The 11,894-nt window shown below is 48.0% G+C and overlaps 1 long non-coding RNA gene across 1 annotated transcript; it reads left to right on the top strand.

Annotated features, from left to right (window-relative positions):
• Window positions 1-789: 789 nt before the first annotated feature.
• LOC307197150 lies at window positions 790-11,629 on the top strand. Its single transcript, XR_013831333.1, has 3 exons — window positions 790-912; window positions 1,933-2,162; window positions 11,130-11,629. It is a non-coding gene; the product is annotated as an uncharacterized lncRNA (long non-coding RNA).
• Window positions 11,630-11,894: the final 265 nt, after the last annotated feature.

Below are 11,894 nucleotides of genomic sequence, written 5' to 3'. Positions count from 1 at the left end.
ACACTGAATCACAGTAGCTGGTTTACATTATCTGATCATTTGTTTGATCACTTGATCTGATCACTTGAAGTCTTTAGAGTAGGGGCTTTTTTGTTTGATCATCTTTATTGCCCCAGGCTCCCAACACATAGCTCGTGGCATTTAATAGAGTGCAAAAAAATATTTGCTGAATCCAACAACTGTTAGTGAAATGCATTAAGATTTCTTAAGTTCCAGTTTGTACAGGGATGGCTTTACGGTGGATGTCAGCTGTGTCACCTTGCCCGGTGGACATTCCTGACCCCCTTGTTTGCATAACAGCTCCTGTCCATCCTTCCTCTGGGGACTCCCCTTCCCCACACAAGGTGGCTACGCGGCCCTATAGGCCACAGTGCTCTGGGACATGGCATAGGCCTGGTGAGTCAGAGCCAGAGTGATCATCCCAGATAGGGGTGTGTAGCCCAGACCGGGCTAAAGAGAATGAAGTCCTGGGATATTCCACAGATGCTGGAGAGAGAAGGAGCCCCCCAGCTCGTGTGAGCAGCGCCTGGGGCTCTCTAGGGCCCTGCGGCTCCCTTCCCCCTCCACCTGGAGGAAGCTCTCCAGCAGTCAGAGAGCTCTGGGCAGTGAGTGAGATGGTAGATGTGGGACAACAGTCCTGAAGGCCAGCTCCACCCCTGAAGTTGGCCTTGGTAAGAGCTAAGCAATTCTCTTTTCTGCTTCTATCGGTTGGGGTTGGATTTCTGATACCTGTACCTGAATGAATCTTGACTAATACAGCTTTTACCTTTGTAAGGATTCATGGTGTAACGCTCTGCACGCTATGGAAACCCAGCAACGGTGCCTTCCCACTGCCCTGAAGTGCCAGGTGTCTCCTCCTTTCACCTCTCCTGCCCTTCTCTTGAGGGAGTGATACTGACGACACTGATAGAGGTAGCATTCAAAAGTCTGGGAAGCAGGAATGAGGAGGGAAAGTAGTGAGTTCATCTCCTATACAAATACTTTATGATGATCTGTGATGTGAGGGAAGGCCCTGAAGTGGCACTTTGGGGCACAGTATATTAATCAAGACTCTTTCAGTAACAGAAAATCAAGAGAACCTGGATTAAGAGAATAAATAAATAAGGGAATGGAATGTATTGGCTTATGTAACTGCAAAGTCCAGGAGTAGGTCTGACTTCAGGCATAGCTGGATCCAGAAGCTCAGACAATGACATGAGGGATTGGCCCCTTTCTATCTCTCTCCTCTGCATTTTTCTGCATTGATTTTATTCTCGGGTGGTCTCTTCCCACATAGGAGAAAAGATGGTCACCAGCAGCCCCAAATACCAGCAAAGAAGGAATGTGTGGTATGTAGAGAGCAGTAAGGTTAGATAGAGAGTTGGAGACCCTATCAATGAGAAATGCTTTAGGACTTCCCTGGCGGTCCAGTGGTTGGGACTTTGCCTTCCAATGCAGGGGGTGCGGGTTCAATCCCTGGTCAGAGAGCTAAGATCCCACATGTCTCGTGGCCAAATAAACCAAAACATAAAACAGAAGCAATATTATAACAAATTCAATAAAGACTTTAAAAATGGTCCACATCAAAAAAAAAAAAAGAAAAAGAAAGAAAAAAAACATAGAAATGCTTTAGGGTGTAAGTAATAGAACACCCTACTGATGGGACTTAAATGATAAAGGTTTATTTATTGCATATATTAGTTGTCTGGAGATAAGTAATTCCAAGCTTGGCTCTCCCTGCATGCCAGGGGCCCAAGTTCTTTTTCTCTTTCTTCTCTGCCATCCTTAGCATTGTCAGCAGCATTGTCCCTCTGGATCACAAAGTAGCTGCTGTGACACCAAGCATCATATCCTCACAATGCCTAGAGGCATTCTGAGAAGGAAGGAAGGAAAGAAGGAAGGAAGGGGCCAGGAGCAAAAACAGCTTTCTCATTTTCGTGTTTTTCATTTCAGGGGGTAAAACCTTTTCCAGAAATCCCCAGCAGACTTCCTTCTCCATCTCATTGGACAAAATAAAGTCACCTGACCATCTCTGACCGATCTCTTGCACAGGGGAATAGGATTGACATGATCAACTATGACCAATCATGATTCACCTCTTTGCTGAGAGAGCAGCACAGCTGTCCAGATATTCACCCTCTCTGAGTTTCTGGGCTGGTGAGTCCCATCCCCAGTCTTGGGAGGTGAGTCATGATCACCCTCATGGAATGTGGGGGAAAGTCTCTGGGAGGGCTTCTGTACCTGGTCTTTGGTGAGGTTGTTGAGCTGCTCATTTAACCAGTCCAGAACCTGACCTAACTCCATTCTTGTTTTGTGAAATAATCAATCCCCTTATTGTATGAGTCATTTTGAGTTGGGATTCTATTACTTGCAGCTGGAGGCATCCTCACTATCCTCTAACTCAGGCAGAATTTGCTCGAGGCAATACTTTGCACACTTGCCTTAGGGCTCCAAAGACAGAGGGCACATGGCGGGCCAGCCGGTTCTGTCCTTCCAAGGTCCATCTCAACTGCAGCCTTGTCCCTAGAGACTTTCCTGGCATGCCCAGTCACAGTCATCCTGCCGTCTTCTAAATCCCACGGCATTTTTGTGCCTTCTTCTCATTGCCCGTCCCGGATTCTTAAAGCACTGTACCTTCCTGGGGAGGAGCTAGGTGCCAGCATCATATGGGTGAACATGCCCGGTGCCTGCCTTCAGCTGTGCGAAGTCTGCTTGGGTTTACTCTGCCTGGCCTTTGGTCATTCACTCCTTCATTTATTGCTCCCAACAGTCCTGTGTTGAGGGGCTTCTCTGGGCCAGGCCTTGTGCAGATGAAGGAAAATGGTCCCCACCTGCAAAATGCATGCTGTCTAGCCCGGCCACCAGGGAGCAGGATAGGGGCCCCTAACACAGCCTTCAGGAGAATAGGGGTGGGGAAAGCTCTAACACAGAGACCACAGAAAGTGCCCACTGAGAACTTCCCTGGTGGTGCAGTGGTTAAGAATCCGCCTGCCAATGCAGGGAACACGGGTTCGATCCCTGGTCCAGGAAGATCCCACATGCTGAGGAGCAACTAAGCCTGTGCGCCACAACTACTGAGCCTGTACTCTACAGCCCATGAGCCACAACTACTGAGCCCACACACTGCAACTAGTGAAGCCCACATGCTCTAGGGCCCATGCTCTGCAACAAGAGAAGCCACCGCAATGAGAAGCCCGTGCACTGAAACGAAGAGTAGCCCCCGCTCACCGCAACTAGAGAAAGCTCGCACGCAGCAACGAAGACCCAACGCAGCCAAAAAAGAAAAAAAAAGTGCCCACTGAGCTAAGACCTACTTCCTTTAATCCTCCCAAAAGTCATGTAAGGGGCAGACACTATTATCCATTTTGCAGGGGATGAAATCACTGTTCAGAGATGTCAAGTAACTTCCCCTAGATCACACAGCTAGACAGTAGCTGAGCTAGGACTTGAACCCAGACAGGCTAACTCCAGGCCCATGCACATAAGCTCTGCACCACACCACCTGTTCAGGCTCGGTGGCCTACTTCCCAGATCTCTGCTTATCTACAATGAGCTCCTTGAAGACAGGGACCCCGTGCTGCTCGTCTGTGTCCCCCAGAGCACCTTGCACTTAGAGAGCACTAGCTGAATATTCAAGGAGATAATATTATTTCCTGAATGTTAATATTGACTCAAGAGATCTCCTGTTTCTTCTGACATTTACTGAACTCACACTAGGGACTTTACAAACTTTAACTCAATCTTCATACTGGCCCTAACAGGTGTGTATTATTACCTGCCTTTTACAGAGATGGAAGTGAAGCACAGAGAGGGTAAGGAATTGAACCAATTCCTTACCACACAGCTGGTAAGGGGAGAAGCTGGGATTTGAACCCAGGTAGCACAGATGCTTAGTAACTTATTTGTAATGATTATGCAAAACAGCTTCTTTGGAGGCTCACTTCATAGTAATGCTCAATTGGAAAGGGACTTTCTTAGGCAGGGAATGTGGGAAGCCATGGAAATTTGGAGGTGAGAGATCTGGGTTCTGATTCTAGCTCTGTGGTGTGATGAGGTAAAGTTTACTTTTATTCAGTCATTTTCTCCAGAAAACTAGGGACATAGTGAGGAGAGAGCATGAAGCCTGGCTTCAGGGAGTTTCCAGTCACTGGAAAGAGACAGGAAAAATGTATATACAGACAGAGAAAAAGAACTATGGCAGGTTGTCTTACATGTTATGAAGGAAACAGAGTTGAGACAAAGAATAAAGCAAATGGCTGGGCCCAGGGTAGCTCGGGAGCACTCGTTATCTAGAGGGAGGCAAGGGTCGGGGATGGCCTCTCCGAGGAGGGGGACAGGAAGGGATGGCCCCAGTCCTTCAAAGGTGTGGGGAGGGCCTTCTGCACAGTGAGAACAGCACATGCAGAGGTGGGAAAATGCTGGGCAAGTCAAAACCACGCGCTATGGGTTGAAGTGTGTCCCTTTCAAACTCATATGTTGAAATTCTAACCCCCAGTACCTCAAAATGTAGCCTGGTTTGACATAAGGTTTCTATAGAGGTGATCAAGTTATTATTTTTTTAAAGGTTTTTTTAAAAAATTAATTAATTAATTATTTTATTTATTGGCTGCATTGGGTCTTTGTTGCTGCGCACAGGCCTTCTCTTGTTGTGGTGAATGAGGGCTACTCTTCATTGCAGTGCGCGGGCTTCTCATTGCGGTGGCTTCTCTTGTTGCGGAGCACGTGCTCTAGGCGCGCAGGGTTCAGGAGTTGTGGCTCGTGGGCTCTGGAGCGCAGGCTCAGTAGTTGTGGCGCACGGGCTTAGTTGCTCTGCAGCATGTGGGATCTTCCTGAACCAGGGTTCGAACCCATGTCCCCTGCATTGGCAGGCGGATTCTTAACCACTGTGCCACCAGGGAAGCCTGAGGTGGTCAAGTTAAAATCAGCTCATTAGGGTGGATCCTAAACCGATTTATGACTAGTGTCTTTTTTTTTCCTAGGCTGCATTGGGTCTTTGTTGCTGCACGCAGGCTTTCTCTACTTGCAGTGAGTGGGGGCTACTCTTCATTGCGGTGTGCAGGCTTCTCCTTGCAGTCGTTTCTCTTATTGAGGAGCACGGGTTCTAGGTGCGCAGGCTTCAGTAGTTGTGGCGCACGTACTTAGTTGCTCCACGACATGTGGGATCTTCCTGGACCAGGGATCGAACCCATGTCCCCTGCATTGGTAGGGGGATTCTTAACCACTTCACCACCAGGAAAGTCCCATGACTAGTGTCCTTAAAAAGGGAAATTTGCAAACAGAGAAGCACCCAGAAGATGGGGGGTAGGGCAAGAGCAGGATGATGCTTCTATCAGCCATGAACGCCCAAGACTGGCAGCAAAACCAAGATAGGAGGGAATCCTGGAACCGAGCCTTCCCTCACAGCCTGCAGAAGGAACCGACCCTGTAGACACCTTGATCTCAGACTTTTGCTTCCAGACTGTGAGCCAATACATTTCTGTTGTCTAAGCCATTCATTTTGTGGCACTTTGTTGCTGTGGCCCCAGCAAAGCAATACACCATGTACGTCTCACAGTAGCTGGGACGACAGAAAGGAGAGGGAATGTGGTAGAAGGTGAGATGGGAAAGGCAGGTCAGGGCCAGATCACACAAGGCCTTTCAGGCTCGGGTAAGACTTCGGATTTTACTCTAAGATCCAGGAAAACCATGGATTGGTTTTCAAACTGTCATAAGCAGAGAAGTGATGCTGTGTAGAGAATGATTTGGAAGGGAGCAAAATAACAGCAGAAAGACCAGAAAGGAAGCCACTGCAATTATCCCAGTGAGAGAGGATGGTGGCTTGGATCAGGTGGTGGCCACAGGGGTGGAGAAGACAGAAGAGGTTCCATAGGGACTTCCCTGGTGGTCCAGTGGTTAGGACTCCGTGCTTTCATTGCCGAGGGCCCGAGTTCGATCCCTGGTCGGGGAACTGGGATCCCATAGGCTGTGCGGCACAGCCAAAAAAAAAAGAAGAGACATCCGAGGGCCAGGTCCATCTGGACGGTTAGTGAGGGGGAAAGAGAAGGGAGGAATCAATGGCGACGGCTGGATGGATGAAGATGGTTTTTTGTTTGCTTGTTTGGGCCACGCCTCATGGCTTGCGGGATCTTTGTTCCGGATCAGGGATCAAACCCAGGCCCTTGGCAGAGAGTGTGGAGTCCTAACCACTGGACCGCCAGGGAATTCCCGGGGATGGTTCCTATTCTGAGTCAAAGACCAGATGTGGGAGTCGGGGGGAGATTTGTGGAGGAGAATGAATTCCTTTCAAACAAGTGAAGTTTGAGATAACGGATGCAACATCCCAACAGAGATATAAAGCAAGCAGGTGGATCTGTGAGTTCTGAGCTCAGAGCAGGGTCTAGGCCGGGGGTAGAAATTTGGGGATTTGACTGCATCAAGGTAGTCTTTCACATCACAGGAGTTGGTGAACTCACCTAGAGAGAGAGGAGAAAGAATAGGAAGGCCAGGATTGAGCCCTGAGAATCCCCTACTTCGGGGGGCTGGTGTGACTGAGGAGGAGGCCTGATTGCTGATGTGAGGGAGAAATTAAGGCCTGGGGCTGCCAGGCCAGCCCAGGAGACCAGGGAGGGCCTTCCTGAGGAGGCGGCAGTTAAAGTCGGTTGACTGCACACATAGGGGCTGGCCGGGGGAAGGTGTAGCTGCTGGAGGAAACAGAAGCACAGAGCAGGGGGTTAGTTTCATGAAGTATCACAGACTGAGGGGCTTGAAACAACAGAAGTTGATTCTCGCATGGCTCTGGAGGCCAGAGGTCTGAATCAAGCATTTTTGGCACACAGTAAATCATGAGGCATTCTCCAGTGATCCAACCTAAAACGGCCCTTCCCTCCTATCTCCTTATACGCTTTCATTTTTTATCCTAGCACTTACTGTTTTGTTTTGTTTTGGCCACTCTGCACAGCTGTGGGATCTTAGTTCCCCAACCAGGGATTGAACCCGGGCCCTTCGCAGTGAAAGCGTGGAGTCCAAACCACTAGACCACCAGGGAACTCCCATCCTAGCACTTACTGTTACCTGAAACTTTGCCCAACTTTGTTTGTTTTTAGGGTGGCAATGCCTGGGACTGTTGTATTCACCGTCATATCCTCAGAACCTAGACAGTATCGGGCACTTAGTAGGCCCTCTAATTACTGAAAGAACAAATAAACCATAAAAAAAGAATATGTATAGAAAATCTTGGAAGAAACAATGACTTCCTGTGTTGAGATAAGGGTACTTTTAATTTTCCTCTTTCTATTTTTCTGCTTTAAAAGTAAAACATCCTATTTGGGGGTAGATGGAAATGTTCTACATGTTGATTTGGGTGGCAGTTACACAGATGTATACAATTGTCAAAACTCATCCAACTGAATGCTTAAAGGCTGCATTCTGTTATATGTTAATTACATCTCAATAAAAAATAAACATACAAACAATATACTCATGTATTTTAATAAATTTATTTATTTTTATTTTGTTTATTTTTGGCTGCATTGGGTCTTCATTGCTGTGCACGGGCTTTCTCTAGTTGCGGTGAACAAGGCTACTTTTTGTTGCAGTGCGCAGGCTTCTTATTGCGGTGGCTTCTCTTGTTGCGGAGCACGGGCTCTAGGCACACAAGCTTCAGTAGTTGCGGCACGCAGGCTCAGTAGTTGTGGCTCTCGGGCTCTAGAGCACAGTCTCAGTAGTTGTGGTGCACGGGCTTAGTTGCTCCGTGGCATGTGGGATCTTCCTAGACCAGGGCTCGAACCCGTGTCCCCTGCATTGGCAGGCGCATTCTTAACCACTGTGCCACCAGGGAAGTCCCCTACTCATGTGTTTTAGAAGAGAAAGCTCCTACTATTATTGTACAGCAGTTAGAATATATAATTGTAAATAGGATAAGTAGAAATAAGTGGAGATGTGAGTTACATAACAAAAATTGGTATTGAATCTCTATCATAAATTAAGTTTGGGGACTTCCCTGGTGGTCCAGTGGGTAAGACTCTGCACTCCCAATGCAGGGGGCCCGGGTTTGATCCCTGGTCAGGGAACTAGATCCCACATACATGCTGCAACTAAGAGTTCACATGCCACAACTAAGGAGCCCATGTGCCACAACTAAAGATCCTGCAACCCGCAACAAAGATCCCACGTGCCACAACTAAGACCCGGTACAGCCAAAATAAATAAATAAATAAATAAATAAACTAAGTTTGACTTGTGATAAAAGAAGAAATAAAGAAAAAGCTCTTATAGAATATAAGAATATAGAATGGGACTTCCCTGGTGGCGCAGTGGTTGAGAGTCCACCTACCGATGCAGGGGACACGGGTTCGTGCCCCGGTGCGGGAAGATCCCACGTGCTGCGGAGCGGCTGGGCCCGTGAGTCACGGCCGCTGAGCCTGCGCGTCGGGAACCTGTGCTCCGCAGTGGGAGAAGCCACAACAGTGAGAGGCCCGCATACTGCAAAAAAAAAAAAAAAAAAAAAAAAGAATATAGAATGGATAAACAAGGTTCTATTGTATAGCACATGGAACTATATTCAATATCCTGAGATAAACCATAATGGAGGGACTCGCTTGGTGACGCAGTGGTTAAGAATCTGCCTGCCAATGCAGGGGACATGGGTTCAATCCCTGGTCCAGGAAGATCCCACATGCTGTGGAGCAACTAAGCCCACGCACCACAACTACTGAGCCTGTGCTCTAGAGCCTGCGAGCCACAACTACTGAGCCCACGTGCTGCAACTACCGAAACCCACGTGCCTAGAGCCCGTGCTCTGCAACGAGAAGCCACCACAATAAGAAGCCCGCGCATCATGATGAAGAGTAGCCCCCGCTCGCCACAACAAGAGAAAGCCCTCACGCAGCAATGAAGACCCAACACAGCCAAAAATAAATAAATAAAATAAATAAATTTATTAAAAAAAACATAATGGAAAAGAATATTTTTAAAATGTATATATGTGTATAACTGAATCACTTTGCTGTACACCAGAAATTAACACAACATTGTAAATCAACTATACTTCAATTAAAACAAAACAGAAAAAACTCTTGGAAATATTTGTGCACAGACACATATACCAGTCTATACCTGCCAAATTAACACTGCTTTATAATATCCCTCAGTAGTTTATAAAAATCTTGTTCTAGGCTTTCTCTTTCCCCTATTTATTCTGTAATAAATTGAAGCCACAAATTAAGCTGATCCCTCCAGAATCTAAAGTTTCCAGTTAGCCTGTTTATGCCTGTTTGACTGTGCCTTTGGGGGCAGTTACTGAGTCTACACGCTCAAAGAAAGGACTCTTTAGGGTCTAGATAGTTTTGTTCCAGAAGCAACTTTTCCAGCCGGGGGAGCACCTCGGCTCCCATGAAGCTCCATATAAAAGAACTGAGATGTCAGGTTACTTACTTGGTGTGGCCTGGACCCCGAGTCCCCCAGGGTGAAGGGCCGTGACAGGCAATTTCCCAGAGCCAGCCCTCAGGTGTAGCAGGGGAAGCAGTGGCATTGTTTTCTTCGTCCTTCTTTATTAGCTCTGGCTCAGGCCCCGCTAAAGTGGGAGAGAGCCAGGGAGAAGTCAGAAAGTTCCATGAGGAGAGGGGAAGGCTTGCAGGGGGTGGGCGTGCAGAACTGCTGTCCTCACACAAAAGTAATCTCAACTCAGTACTCTGCTCTTTTCCCAAAGCGATCACAGAACAGGAACTGGGGGCTGTGTCCTTTGTTCCCAAGTTCCAATGTTAGGGGAGCAGAGTGGTGAGGAGACCAGATTTTGGTGTCAGACAATGCTGAGATGGGGCGCTACCCTTTTCACACGTTTCAGCTATGTGACCTCAAGTCAATGCTGAAATATCCCCCACTGAGCCTTGGTTTCCTGATTTGTAAAATGGGATAACTCTACCTACCTTACAGACTGGTGTTGAGTACAAGGAAAGCACACTCAACGCAGTAACTGTAGTTTGGTACGTGGTTGGGAATTCAACAAATGCCAGCTTGCCTTGGAATCAAACGCCTCAACAAAGACAGGACTTGCTTCCGCTTCTAATTCTTGGCAAGAGCAAGGTGACTCTATCAGCTCTGGGTCCTACCAAAGAAAACAGAGATCTGGGGTCTGCCCCTCTGGACTGTGTACTTGAGGTAACCAGGGCTGGAAAAGAGGTCTCTCAAGGGGATGTTCTTTTAGGTTTTTTCTAGTCTACTTGGGCTCACACAAGCAAACAATAATCCAATCAGAGTTCTCTGGCATCAGTTACCTCCCTTCCCACAAGAATGTTCTCTCAGAAGGTGAAAGAAAAGTGTTTTTAAGAGTTCACCAAAAAGGCAGCCCTTTCCTGCAGGCTAACGGAGAAGAGAGACGCTGCTTAGTGGGGCTTATCTTTCTGGGATTATTCTGGTTCTGAAAAGCAGCAGAACATCCTTATTTACAACTGTGAGGGGCAGTGGGGCCCCAGGGAGAGGAGATCCCGGCATACAGGAAAAAAAAGGAACAGGAGAGAGCTTTAGCCTGACTGTGGCCAAGCAGAGCCAGGAATCTCGCCAAAGAGAAAGTGCAGCATTGGCAGCAACCAAGAGGTCCTGTATAGACTTTTAGGAAAGATTCTGGGCCACAGCACGGGGCCTCCTCAACCGGGCCAGGAGAATCTGGCGGCAGCCCCCAGCCTGGGCCTGTTCCCACGTAATTGAAGTTGAATGTGCTGGGGGGAGGGCGCCGGAGGCTGCAGAATCTCGGCGTCCGCAGTTGGCCCTGTTTGGGATCAAAGCCAGTCAGTGTTGATTTTGCGCAGCCTGGAAACAAATGAAACGAAGGCTGTTTTCCTGAGGTGTGCGTTTTGAAAGGAGGCTTTTCATTTGTTTCCCCAAGGACAGGTGGAGCAGGGAGGGGGGAAGTTGTGACATGGCTCTTCTGTTGCAGTCCCTTTGGCAAACGGTTTTGGGCTCATAGTTTCCGAGTGCGCATAAACTCATCAGAATGTGTGAGTGGGCACAGCTACGTTGAGGGCTAGGTCCTTCACAAAAGATAGTTCCTGGAAAATGCTGCTGGAGGACCCGCTGGCTGTGTGTAATAAGTTCCAATTCACTCTCCACTGGAGTGTTTCCAAGCGAGCAACTCTCCTGATTCCTTCTGAAATTTTCCATTTCTTCTTCTGTTATAGGTCTTTCTCCGTGATTTGTTCTTCTGCCCAGAAATTAGTTTGCGTTCTCTCTTTTTCAGTTAGCGCCGCAGCCTTTTGGTGTGAAGCACGATGGTAATGATGTAAAGTGGTACAAGCACGTATCTCAAGTGGTGGAAACGCCTCCTTCTTTTAATGGCACTCGCCTTCTCCCAGCCCTCTAGCGAAAGTCTGAATTTTGGGCCCATCAGGCCATAACCAAGGGACTGAGAATTTAGAATTAAAAATCGATATAGCTGGAGGGATCTCAGTTGCTTTTTTTTTTTTTTTTTTTTTTTGCGGTACGCGGGCCTCTCACTGCTGTGGCCTCTCCCGTTGCAGAGCACAGGCTCCGGACGCGCAGGCTCAGCAGCTATGGCTCACGGGCCCAGCCGCTCCGCGGCGCGTCGGATCTTCCCGGACCGGGGCACGAACCCGTGTCCCCTGCATCGGCAGGCGGACTCTCAACCACTGCGCCACCAGGGAAGCCCGCTCTTTCTTTTTAAGTGAGGAAACAACTGAACAAGGAAGTTTGGTCTGGGACTTGCTGCTTCTTCCAGGCAGAAGATGGCAAAAGACATCTCCAGAGAGGCCAAGTCAGAACTGTTTTTCCTATTCAACCATTTATGCTTAGTGTGCCATAGGCTCACTTTGATCTTTTGGAAAGAATCGCACCGTCAGTAGTGTTGTACTAGCGTAGATTCATTCTGGGTGTCGTACACCTTCATGGTCCAAGACCTTGCAGGTGATTGCACTCTTGGATGGACC

The sequence above is a fragment of the Stenella coeruleoalba genome (genome assembly GCF_951394435.1).
Source record: "Stenella coeruleoalba genome assembly, chromosome: 14".
NCBI classification, from domain to species: domain Eukaryota; kingdom Metazoa; phylum Chordata; class Mammalia; order Artiodactyla; family Delphinidae; genus Stenella; species Stenella coeruleoalba.
The sequence above is the reverse complement of the archived record's forward strand: the minus strand, read 5'-3'. Positions and strand labels throughout refer to the sequence as shown.